The 12,274-nt window shown below is 34.7% G+C and overlaps 1 protein-coding gene across 1 annotated transcript in view; it reads left to right on the plus strand.

Moving 5' to 3' along the window:
• Positions 1-12,274, plus strand: part of LOC148956787 (brachyurin-like) — a 625,076-nt gene that overhangs the window by 187,186 nt on the left and 425,616 nt on the right. The window lies entirely within an intron of this gene.

Consider the following 12,274-nt stretch of genomic DNA (forward strand, 5'->3'; position numbering starts at 1 on the left):
GGTACCCTAACACAAAACCAATTTAAAATTGTAAGGCTTTAGGAAGGCAAGGGCAGCAGAGTAGGTATTGATCAACTTAACTTCTATAATCAATGATGGCTGGGATAACTATAATGGAGTAGCCAAGGGTGTATCCAAGAATGTTTGGGGGATGGGTCTTTTTAGGGGAGGAGGGGGTTACAAGAAAAGTTACAAAACACATAAAAAATTTGGTTATATTTATTTCTGTTACCTTTTATTATGGGTTTGACAAATTTTCTTTTCTTTTTTTTTTGGGGGGGGGGGGGATCAAACCTGGTAGCCTTTTGATGGTAGCTACAAATTTTAATAATTTTGCAATAAAATTTTATATTTACAATCACAACTGCATAATATATCAACAGCCTGTGTACACCTATATAATCTGCAGAAATACTTTCCTATTCTTCAAATATTGGTAATACATTACATGGAGTCCCACAAGGATCAGTTCTTTGCCTTGTACTTTCTTGCTGCTGTTAAAAGATAAGTAGGACTCTGTCAGTTAGAAGTAAGTATCTATACAGTTGATATCATAAAAATTTAACTAACATTGTTAAACTTTCACTTATAAATCTTGAATTCCATAGGTGACAATACTACAATACTACATGGTTTAATATGCTAAATACAAAATTAGAAACAGAAATTCGTAATTTTTGCCATACAGGCATTTACTAACAATTACCCTTAGATCCCATGACTGCCAATAGAAAAGAAATAAGGGGGGGAGGGGGGCTATGATGGACTTAGAAGGCTTAACTCTCATGTCTAATTACAAGGCATCATGTGGAATGTCACTGAGGATACTCATAGAATTACTCACTAAATGTCTATAGCATGTTATGATGACATTAAGGTTATAAAAAAATTTTCATCTATAGGAAAATTTCTTAGTAAGACTTTTGATTATTACTAAAAAAAAAGAAGACAACCTAAGAGATTACCTTACAAGAATATATTGTGAACAGGAAGGGGATTAGAATAATGATTCTGGTACTTGACTAATTGTGATCTATCTGATCAGAAAGAGGCAACCAATTTCACCAGGAAAGTTAAAATTGGATTCAGTGACAAGGTTCTGAATTAATGCATTGTGATTAAAAATGTCACATGTTTTTAGAGACCAATGGAGATTAAATTTAGCCAGGTATTTCTGTACAGTTGAACAGCTGTAATTGTGTTAGATTCTGATGCTTATAGCCTTTTCTAATGTAAATATTTATCAATATTTTTATGTTATTAAGTATATTAGTTACTATAAAGTTCTTTGACTGGATAGTCTCTTTTTTGAATATCTAAACCAGACTGAGAAAGTACACTGCCATTTTTGTTCATTTCCTTTTAATACAAATAAATTTCTAATCAATTACTTTTACAAGCTTATTTTTATTCATCCTTTATTTGATCCAATAAAAAGAAAATTCAATCAATAAAAAGACTATTTTTTCTCTGCTCACATTAATGTGCTTGTGTTTTTGCTCAGATAGGTTCTGTTAAAAAAAAAAATAATGGTCTGCAAACAAAACTTTCCAGATAACACTTTCTAATTTTTCAGGCCATTTTTAAGAATCAAGCACACCTTGGGAGAAACTATTCCTAGGTATAAACATAATAAGCAGGTTTAATATGACTATAGTGCTTTCAGATTGTATGAAACAGATGTTTCATGCAAGTATCACATTTTTAGGTCCTGGCGCCTGGACTATACTGATGGTCTTACCTTATAATTTTTTTTTCTGAATTCAGACAGGTATAAATATGTTATGTACACAATATTTTAAGCTGCAGAAATAAGAAAAAGGGTAGAAATTGTAGCTTACTAATTCCTCACAGGTTTTTTGGTAAATTTTCCAATTAACATAATATTGAGATAGATAAGAAACATATAGATCTTTAGAATCATTATTTTAACCTGAATCCAAATAGCCTATAATAAAGTTCATTTGCACTGCAAATTTACTTTAAACTCACCCCTCATTTATATCTTTGACATTTTTTACACTTTTTGGAACAGCCAAGATTTTATCTCAATTTGTTGAGATAGCTAAGAAACAGTGATTCTTTTACCTTAAAATTACCTTAAATTACCTTAAATCGCACTTGCTAGCGATATGGACGAGTCCAGTGTACGCCAGTTAGTGATGATAGGGCCGCGGGACATCAGCTTCATCCCATTGCGTGAGCCATAGTTTGGTTTCCCATTCCTTATCGAGATTGGCTTTGAAACTGATAACACTTTCCAGATAACACTTTCCAATTTTTCAGGCCATTTTTAAGAATCAAGCACACCTTGGGAGAAACTATTCCTAGGTATAAACATAATAAGCAGGTTTAATATGACTATAGTGCTTTCAGATTGTATGAAACAGATGTTTCATTCATTTGTGTTGCAAATTTACTTTAATTTCCCCCCTTAATGATGATCTTTTATTGAGGGTGGGGGGGGGTTAAGTAAGCTTGCAACATAAATGAACATTATATTTAGAATCAGGATGAAATTCTGATTCTATTGACATGTCTATTTCTCAGCCTGTATCTCAATATTCCATTCAACAGAAAATTTACCAAATTTTGGGCCCTGGATTCATTCCTGAGATTTTTATTCACCTAACTCAACTACTCTTCAAGATTGCAAGAAGCCCCTACATTAAAATTTCACATTATTTATAAATAATATTCAGTGTTCAATGGATCTTTAGTTCTTCTGCAATTCATCTTAAGTGCTTTTCACCTTATTCACATGATGCCTTCAATCATAGAGAATCAAATTTGCTTGTACATGGATGATTCCAAAATAACTCGTCCCATCCATGACTCTTGAACCATAGTCATCCAGGCTGACCTTGATACATTCTCAAAGTTGGCAAAATCAATGGCGGCTTGAAGTTAACATCCGGAAATGCAGAGTAATTTATTTTGGAACAAATAACCCTCTGTGCCTGTATTTTCAGGAATACAGTGATGGTTCAAAACAGCCACTCATATGCAGTCATGGTGAAAAAGATCTGGGTGTCTTGGATGATGATAATCTAAAGTTTAATTTTCAGGCACAATCTGCAGTAGCAAGTGCCAACCAAACTCTTTGTTTAATAAAAATAACATTTTGCAGCAGATCTCCAGCTGTGATCACCAAGCTGTTAAAGGCCCTGGTCAGACTGAAATTAGAATTTGAGATGTGTATTGCTACTCTAGTCAATAAGGGTGATATATCAATTCTGGAATCAGTGCAGCAACATGCAACTAAATAACATAAATTTAAATTACAATAATTTACTACCATCTCTCACATATAGACATAGTCAAGGAGATGTATTAATGACATAAAAGTTAGTAAGTGACCAGAGTGTGATCCCCAACCTGTTCAAGATAGCCAGTTTATAAAGTACTAGAGGTAAGTTCAGCCAGTACTCACTTACACAAGCTTAAACTGCCATCTCTCACATATAGACATAGTCAAGGTGATGTAATAATGACATAAAAGTTAGTAAGTGACCAGAGTGTGATCCCCAACCTGTTCCAGATAGTAAGTTCAGCAAGTGCTAGAGGTCACCCCTTGAAGCTTTATCAAAAACATGCTAGCACCAGGCTACAAAACAAATTCTTTTCTAACCATGTAGTCAGCCTATGGAACTCCCTTAGCCAGAATGCTATTATGTCTCCCAGTGTCAAAGCCTTAAAGTCTGTAATTGACAAAGACTGGTGCAAAAAACCTTGGCTTGCAGTATGGGATGCACCTAACAAGTTGAGTTATCATCATCAGTGACCAGCATTTGCAGGACTTGTCCTTATTGCTGGCAAGTGCAATCTAAGGTAATTTGTTAAGGACTGAAGAAAAGGCAATTAGACTTTTCCAGGATAAGGGGGTTTTGCCCAAAATAAAATAATGCATCAATGGACACAACAGGACTTTATACTCTTTTGATAAAGACCCTTTTTGGAAGTGTAAAACTAGGCCATGTTGGAAAAAAAGCTGGCTTGCATGCCAACACATGGTTTCCTAACAGTGAGGAATCCCCATTTTTAGTGGAAATCCCCAACCAAAAATCAGAAACTTTACTGGAACAAATTCAGCTACATATTGAGCCAGGTTCAACAATTATGTCCAATTGTTGGAGAGGCTACAACACAGCTGATCTGAAGAAATTAGGGTTCTGATGTTCTGAAGCACCAGAAACTGGTGCATCAACTCAACAAGTAGAAAGAATGTGGGGTTCTGCAAAGTGGAGGAATAAATGGGACCAAGGTACAGCCTGCCACAGTCTGAAATCATACCTAGTGGAGTATGTTTGGTGTGCAGAGGTGAGGTCAGAAGGCACAGATCCTTTTAAATGCAATTTTTAATGATATCTATATGTTCTGGGTGGCCTGTATTCTATAAGATTCTATAAGTCCATAATTTTGTTAATAAAGTATTATATATTCATCATATTTTGGTATATTTCAATAGTATTAACCATAGATTTATAATTTAAAATAGATACCAGATCTTGTATGAAACTGCTAGCTAAATCTGAGCACACCGAAAACAATCTTTGGTGGCAAAAACAACCAGGTACATATACATGGCAGTGGCTGTGGTGATAATCTTCTTTGAAAAGTGCATTGGCAATTACCTTAAATTGCAGCTAGGAGTAATCAAAGGATTTCTCCTTGTAGAGCTCCAGAATGATGACTAGGTATATACAAGAATCACTGGTGACCAGGTGCTGCTCCATCTTTGATAGCATCCCAATTGAATTTACACTCTTTGGAGGACCACTCTGCATTTAGCCTTCTTTTGAAAACATCAACCGATTCAGCAGTAACAGTTTCATTAGATAATTTGTTCCAATTGTTGACAATATGTGTTGAGAAGAATTGAGTACAGACTCTAGATGTTGTAGGCTGCTTGACAAGTTTCAGTTGATGACCTCTAGTTCTTGAATGGGTACTAATAGTAGGGAATAATGCTGGTAGAATGTTAGCCCCCAATAACTTAAAGGCTAAAATGGCATCCCCTCTATTTCTCCTTTATACAAGTATAGGGAGATTCAACTTTGATAGTCTTACAGGATAGGAAAGCTCTTGCATGCCAGATATAACTTTAGTGGCATGTCTCTGGACATCTTCAAGAACTTTTATATCTTTTTTAAAATATGGAAAGGCAAGTGACATTCCAACTTCAAGTGTAGGATGCACAAGTCCCTTATAAAGAAGACTGATTCTAGGTTTTGTGGACAATTCTAGGTAAAACAAATTTGTAGCACACTTTCATTTGAAAGAACTTCTGTTTGTTTTTAAAATCATTCAGGAAATCCCCTTTTGTGGAAAAGTTTTACTGTAAATACCCCACACCCTAGCATAAAGTTGATCCTGCAGAAAATTCCCCCTGGAGAATTTCTCCTGTGTAAATTTCCCTATGGAAAAATATTCTAGACAATTCTAACCTGGTAAAAATTTCCCCCAGACAATTCCCCTTAACATCTCCGCATCTTAAATAATATCAGAAAGAAGCATTATAAAAAATAACATACCTGTGGAAGTACAAATTAGGCTTGACATCAAGTCTTCTCTTGCAATATGAAATAACCATCCTCAATGAAATTAAACTTCAAAATTCATGCATGTACTGGAGGCAAAGAAGAAAAGGCACAAGGAACTCACAAAATCCTATGTGTTTTAGTGTCTATTTGATAATATGGTAAAATTCTGCCTTAGCTACTTTTGGCTATCTTGGAAAGTAGTTAGGTTAGGAAAATGAGACTTTCAGGGATGGGTCTACAGGCTAAAGTATGGGTAAATTTTTACCAAATCATATTATTGACTTGCAAATAAAGTGAATATACCATTTGATGCCTTTTTATTCTCTTTCCAAATGTAATAATAATTTTTGTCAGAAATCTATTTTAACCCCAACCCTACATACCAATTCCGGGGATATATTTGTACAGTAGGGGGGTGGGGGTCAGGTTTAAACTTACCTCCCATTTACATCAGAAATAAAATTTGCCCCCCCTACGGTGCAAATATATACCCTGAATTGGTATATATAGGGGTGGGAGTAAAATTCATTTCTGACAAAAATGGTTATTATGTTTGGAAAGACCATAAAAAAGGCATCAAGTGGTACATTCACTTTATTTGTAAATCAATAGGCCTAATATGATTTGGTAATAATTTACCAAAGTATGTCCTGGGAAGGTATTTTGAAGTACCTACCTCCACTCCTTCTCCCTCTAGTGGGTCCTGAAATCTGCCTACTTGACAGGTCTATACCTATTGAAATTTTGACAAAACAACATTTTACTTTAATTTTCAGTTATCTATTTCTTTTTCTCTGGCTTTAGTTCTGAAAATGCAATTCCTGTTATTCAAGTAGAATTTTAAGCCATATCAATATTTTTTTTCAAAATTTAGGAAATGTTTTTGTATATCTTTAAAACCTCATAAATTGGGATTGAGCAAAGTTGTGGAGCTGAAAACAATTTTGTTGTACTTCATTTAAGCAAAAGATTTATTTTGCAAGGTTTCACTTTTATAACACATAGATTTTTAAAGGTCAGGACCCTCTAGAGAGAGAAGGAGTGGTGGTAGGCACTTCAAAATGCCTTCTCGGGACATACTTTAGCCTGTAGACCCATCATTGAAAGTTTCATTTTCATTTTCCTTACCTAACCCCTTTCCAAGATAGTCAAGAGTAGCTAAAGTAGAATTTTACCAATAATATTTCTATGGGATTAGCCCAACTTCACTTCTTGAGTGGGGTTGCTACAACAGATAAGTAGCCTACCTTCTGTTTTTTGTATAGAAGCCTGTGCTTAAATTAAAAACTAATACTTGTGGTCAATTCTTTTCAGCCTTTTTGAAAGAATAAGGGGTAAAATTCTACTTTAGCTACTTTTGACTATCTTGGAAAGGGGTTAGGTCAGAAAAATAAAACTTTTATAGATGGTACTACAGACTAAAGCATGTCCTAGGAATATATTCTGAGTACCCATCTCTACTCCTTCTCTCTCTCGAGGATCCTGATCTTTGATGACCTCTATAAATCTATGAGTTATAGAAGCAAAACCTTTCAAGGCAGATCTTCTGCTTAAATAAAGTAGACCTACAACAAAGTGGATTCCAGCTTCACAATATTGCCAAGTCTTAATTTATAACGTTTCAAGGATATTCAAATACATTTACTAAATTTTGAAAAAAAACTATTGATATGTCTTAAAATTCTACTCAAATAACTGAAATTGCATTTTCAGAGCTAAGGCCAGAGAAAAAGAAGCTGATAACTGAAAATTAAGGTAAAATGTTGTTTTGTCAAAATTGCAATGGGTATAGACCTGTCATGTAGGTAAATTTCATGATCCTCTAGAGGGAGGGGTGGAAGTAGACACTTCAAAACACCTTCCTGGGACATACTTTAGCCTGTAAACCCATCCCTGAAAGTCTCAATTTCCTAATCTAACCCCTTCCCAAGATAGCCAAAAGTAGCTAAAGTAGAATTTTACCAAATAAGGAGCTAAAATACTACAGCCTACTAAAAATTATCATATTTAAAATTAAGAAACTTATAGGCTTAGCCTAGCCTATTGTATTTTTCCGTTTGAAGCATCAGTTTTTCTTCATAAGGAAGTTGAAGAATAAAATCTAAGAAGATTAAACCGGTTGAATATGATAGATAAAACGGATGATCAATATTCTACTTTCAATTTTTATTAACTGAATAAATACTCGCGTCTATGCATTCTTAGAGTTTAAAATTTTGTGTTTTCCAATCAGTGTTGCCAACACAAATTACATCACGTTTATTTGATCTCCGGCAGCTCCAGTCACAAAGTAACTGAACATAATATTTACAAAAAAGACCTTTTATGGGTTTGCAATTAGACATGCCAGTGAAAATTTTGCATGTGGTAAACCTTCAAATATTGTTTTTATTCTTTCTCCTCTTTCATGAAACTAGAATGTGCTAACGATTTACCATTCTTGGGTTTCCAGGGCCTTCCCAACAATTCGCACTTTGTTTTGTCGTCAATTTAATGGATTGCACTATTACATATTCCTATATTATTTTCAGATAAAGATTTTAGGGAAGGAAGTAAAAAGGATGAGATAGCCTCAACAGTTTTGACCCAACAAGGGAAGATTTTTTTGGAGTTTACATTGCTTGAAGACAGATTAACTACGTCGAAATTATCTCATTTCCCTCTATTGGATATTAAAATCACATAACTGCAGGGTGTTTATTGGAGACCCGGTGACTGACCAGGTACCCTCTTTTATTCACTTTGACAAGACCAAACCGAGTAGCCAAGACAAAGAGCATTGAAAAAAATGTCTGACGTAAGGATAAACAAAAATGAAGAACAAAGAAATACGCAGATAAAATATTTGCGAAAACGATATTTACAACGAGTCAAAAACGAAATTTATGAGCAAATAATGTATGTAGTTAAAAGATAAGTGGCAGCGAAAATTACAATGAGTCAGAAACGAAAGGGAAAAACTAAAAATGTGGCTACAAGACATGCGACAACGAGGATTCGGAACGAATCAAAAATGTAAGTGAAGAACAAAAAATGTGGGGATAAAAATATGCAAAAGGTAGAATAAAGAAACATATGGTTAGAAAATAAGCGGCAGCGCAAATTAAAAATGACAGCAACAATCAGAACGTGACAAAAATTAAAGTGAAGAGCAAAAAGCTGTTCAGCATGAACAATTACCTACCCCAGGGTAAAACATTGAGACCTCAGCTTTTCATTCTTTATATAAACGACATGGAAGATAACCTTACGAGGCCACTGCATGACTTGCCGATGATACCACAACACATTTAGTCATCCCAAAACATGATGACCCACTCATAGCCTCCCTGCTACTACACACAGATCTTTAGGAAATTGAAAAGTGGTCTGATGCTTCAATGGTCAGGTTCAATGCATCGGAAACAAAAGAGCTGGTGATGTCCCGCTCAAAATTATCACGCATACACCCTTCTTCATCTTCTTGAACGAAGCTATAATGAAGGTCACGAGCTTCGTCTCTATGGAATCCACTCCTCTACAAATATCTCTTGGAACACCCACCTTGATCGGGTAAGAACATCTTGCACAAGAAAGCTGGGGATAATCCTTTGCTGCAAAAACCTTCTACCGCAAAGCTAGATCATCCCGCTTCACAAATCTTGTATCAGACCCATTACCGAGTATAGATGCTCACTGCATGCTGTTGCTCCAAAAATGTCAATGCCAACACTTCAAAGCATCCAAAATAGGTCTGATAGGGCAGGTCTTCTTGTTCTCTACAATTACTTAAATTAACCCCCTTCTCTAGGGCTGTCTCGTATTGTGCCTCAAATTTTCCGAACCACAATACAGACATGAAATCACACAGCTCGACCCAATTACCTTAAGGCTGGCATGCCGGGGGTAGAGTACTTGAAGAACAGCTTCATCCGACATTATACTTGGATCTGCAATGATCATCCTGAGGAAGTTTACGCAAAAGTTTCTCTGTTGAATTTTTCAATAGAAGATTCATTAATATTCTAAAAATACCAATAAAAGACTAGCGGCAAATCAAATATTTTATTGCACCTGGTTTCACGAATTGAGAAATATTAGAATTTAGAATTAAGAAGCGTGCATATGGGCCCTTCTGGTTAGTTCAACTTCACCCTCAATGTGCCTTGTAATTTCCATTAATACTTTTCATCTATTCCTGAGAAATTGCTGATACAAACTTTTGACAACCTGCATCACAAAGTTTGTTTTGATGTAGTTCATCACTCCCCTCAACATTCCCTGAGAACATTGCCTTAATGCCCTTAGCCTTTTTTGAAACCCAAGATCAAGCATCGGCCTCATTTCCAATAGCAAATCGTATATGTAAACAATGGGCAAATTGCATAATTTACAACCTTTGCTACAAGGGCTGTGAGGACCATCCCCAAAGGCATAGCTATAGGGCATTTGATCTATGGTAAACCAAATACTGATGCCAAATATTCAAGGAGAATTTTCAAGCCTTCAAGGTAGGCTAATGCAAAAAATAATCTGAAGAAATGAGAATTATCAACTGGATTTGTTTTACTTCTTAAGTTGTATTAAAAAAAAACATAGTATTGTTTTGGTCCATTACCTGTCTTATTTATATTGAAGGTATTTTTTTTTAGAATCTTACAGTAAAGAATTTTAAAAATCAACTTTTAACAAACGTGTTTAAGTTTTACAATACTTTAGTCAGTAGGAATACTATTCATACTCTATTTAGTTATGTGGGTTGTTAGAAATTTTTTTCAGGCTATCCAGCCATACGCGTTCCACTTCCACAGCTTGGTTTAGAGGACTTGACAGCCTTGTGCTTATTTTAGGAGTTTATTTTAGAATTCCCATGGTAATGTTTTTTCCACATAGTGTGGCATATCAGCTGGAGAGAAATTCGAAAAGATCGGCTCTACCAGAAGGCTAATGAAAAAAACGATGAATTGATTGCATAGAAGTATCATATTGCAGTCCAATGTTGGGCTACACACAATTACCACGTTGGAGGTTATATTCAATTTTTCGTTTTAAATAAAGATAGTAAAACATATATCACATTCCACTATCTGTTGTAAACCCAATAAAAAAAAAAATGGAATTCTTCAGATTTAATGAAACACAGCTTAGGTATATGTATACAGTCATGAAAGCTCGTTTCAAAAATGGGACAAATCACAGTGCCACCGGCGGACGGTGGTCCACTGGGGAACTAGCGTTAGAGTATTGATTATCCATTGCGTAAATAACAGCCATCGCTAAAAATTCGTCACTGCACAAGCGCGAAGGAGGAGCCAAGAAAAGAAACGTACAGGACATGCTGTGTCCCAAAACTCTTTAATGGGGAAGGTGGGAACGCTCATTGCTGTATAGACACCTATGCTGTGTTAATGAGACGACAACTAATGCTTTGAAGGGCTCTAGTAGTTTCCCAACCTGTTCAGATTTTAACATAAGGAAGTGAATGTGAGGCTCGGATTAAAACATGGCACTAGCATATTTAATGGAGTACTACCATGTAGTGGATTATCTTTGGTTTATTTTATCTTGCTATTCCTAAGCACTTTTGTTTTATTTCTTTTATGTTTGACCTCAACAACTTTCTGGTTTAAAAATGAAACCCAAGAGGGGAGTCTGATTAAAGATGAAAATTCATGATTCAATGTTGTATTGAAGATACTAAAAAAGCATATTACCTTGTCTATTTAATTACATAAAGCAAAACATCTGAAAGCATAAAATTAAGACAAATAGATAAAAGAAATAAATTTATTCTATTAAACTCAAAGACAAAATGACGTTCTATTATCACCGGTATATACATGAGTTCACTACTTACTTGCAAAAAAATATGATGAAACCCTGAAACAACAGGATTAAATTAAGACACAGACTGATAAGAAATATACTGAAAAGTAATCTTAATAGCTGTAATAATAAAAAAAAATAAGTATTTTATTAAAAAGAATTGTTTCCCACAAAAAGTGATAATAATTGCTTAAATTTTATGCTGCGTGGAGAACGGACCAGTAACTTCGAAAATTTTATGTCTTAAATTGCGAAATAAATTTGCAGATTGTCTCTGACCAAATTATATCGTTAAGTTCAAAAATAGAAGTAACTATGCGTATTTACATATTTATTATCCTGTTTAGATAAGGCTAAATTTTCGTGAATGGATAGGATGCTAGTATTTCCATTTTAAAAAGAACACATATTCATTCAGATTTAATGGATGGGGAAGAATATTTTTCCTAAGAGGGGTCAAAGAATACTTGTATCAAAATACATCGAGGGATCGCAGGTCTTTTTTCCTTTGTAAAGAAAAATTATATGAAATACACAAGAACTATGCCATATCTGTTTACAATCATCATGTTTGCAATTTTTTGCAATCACTATCCCTCCCTCCAATTGGCAAAAAATTCGACCCCTTCGAGAGCCTTTGTTTGGCCACTAAGCAAAAAAAAAATATTATCTAATGGGACTCAGCTAATCGGTCTACTGCACATGAGCAACAAATATGAAACAACAATTGGAAATTTTCAAGTTGTCTGGTTTAGACCAAACTCGGATTACAGTTGTTTTTTTTCTGTTTTTTTTTTTTCCCTCAAAATTGGTTGATTGTATAACAAAATTCCATATTACTTTTCTAGAAATATTGTCGAATTTTGTATAAACTGTCTTTTTTAACAAAAAACTTCTAAGAGCAAAATTTTTTTATATAAAAACAT

Source organism: Artemia sp. Qi Xiang Cuo, chromosome 1 (genome assembly GCF_049724085.1).
Source record: "Artemia sp. Qi Xiang Cuo chromosome 1, ASM4972408v1, whole genome shotgun sequence".
Classification (NCBI taxonomy): Eukaryota; Metazoa; Arthropoda; class Branchiopoda; order Anostraca; family Artemiidae; genus Artemia; species Artemia sp. Qi Xiang Cuo.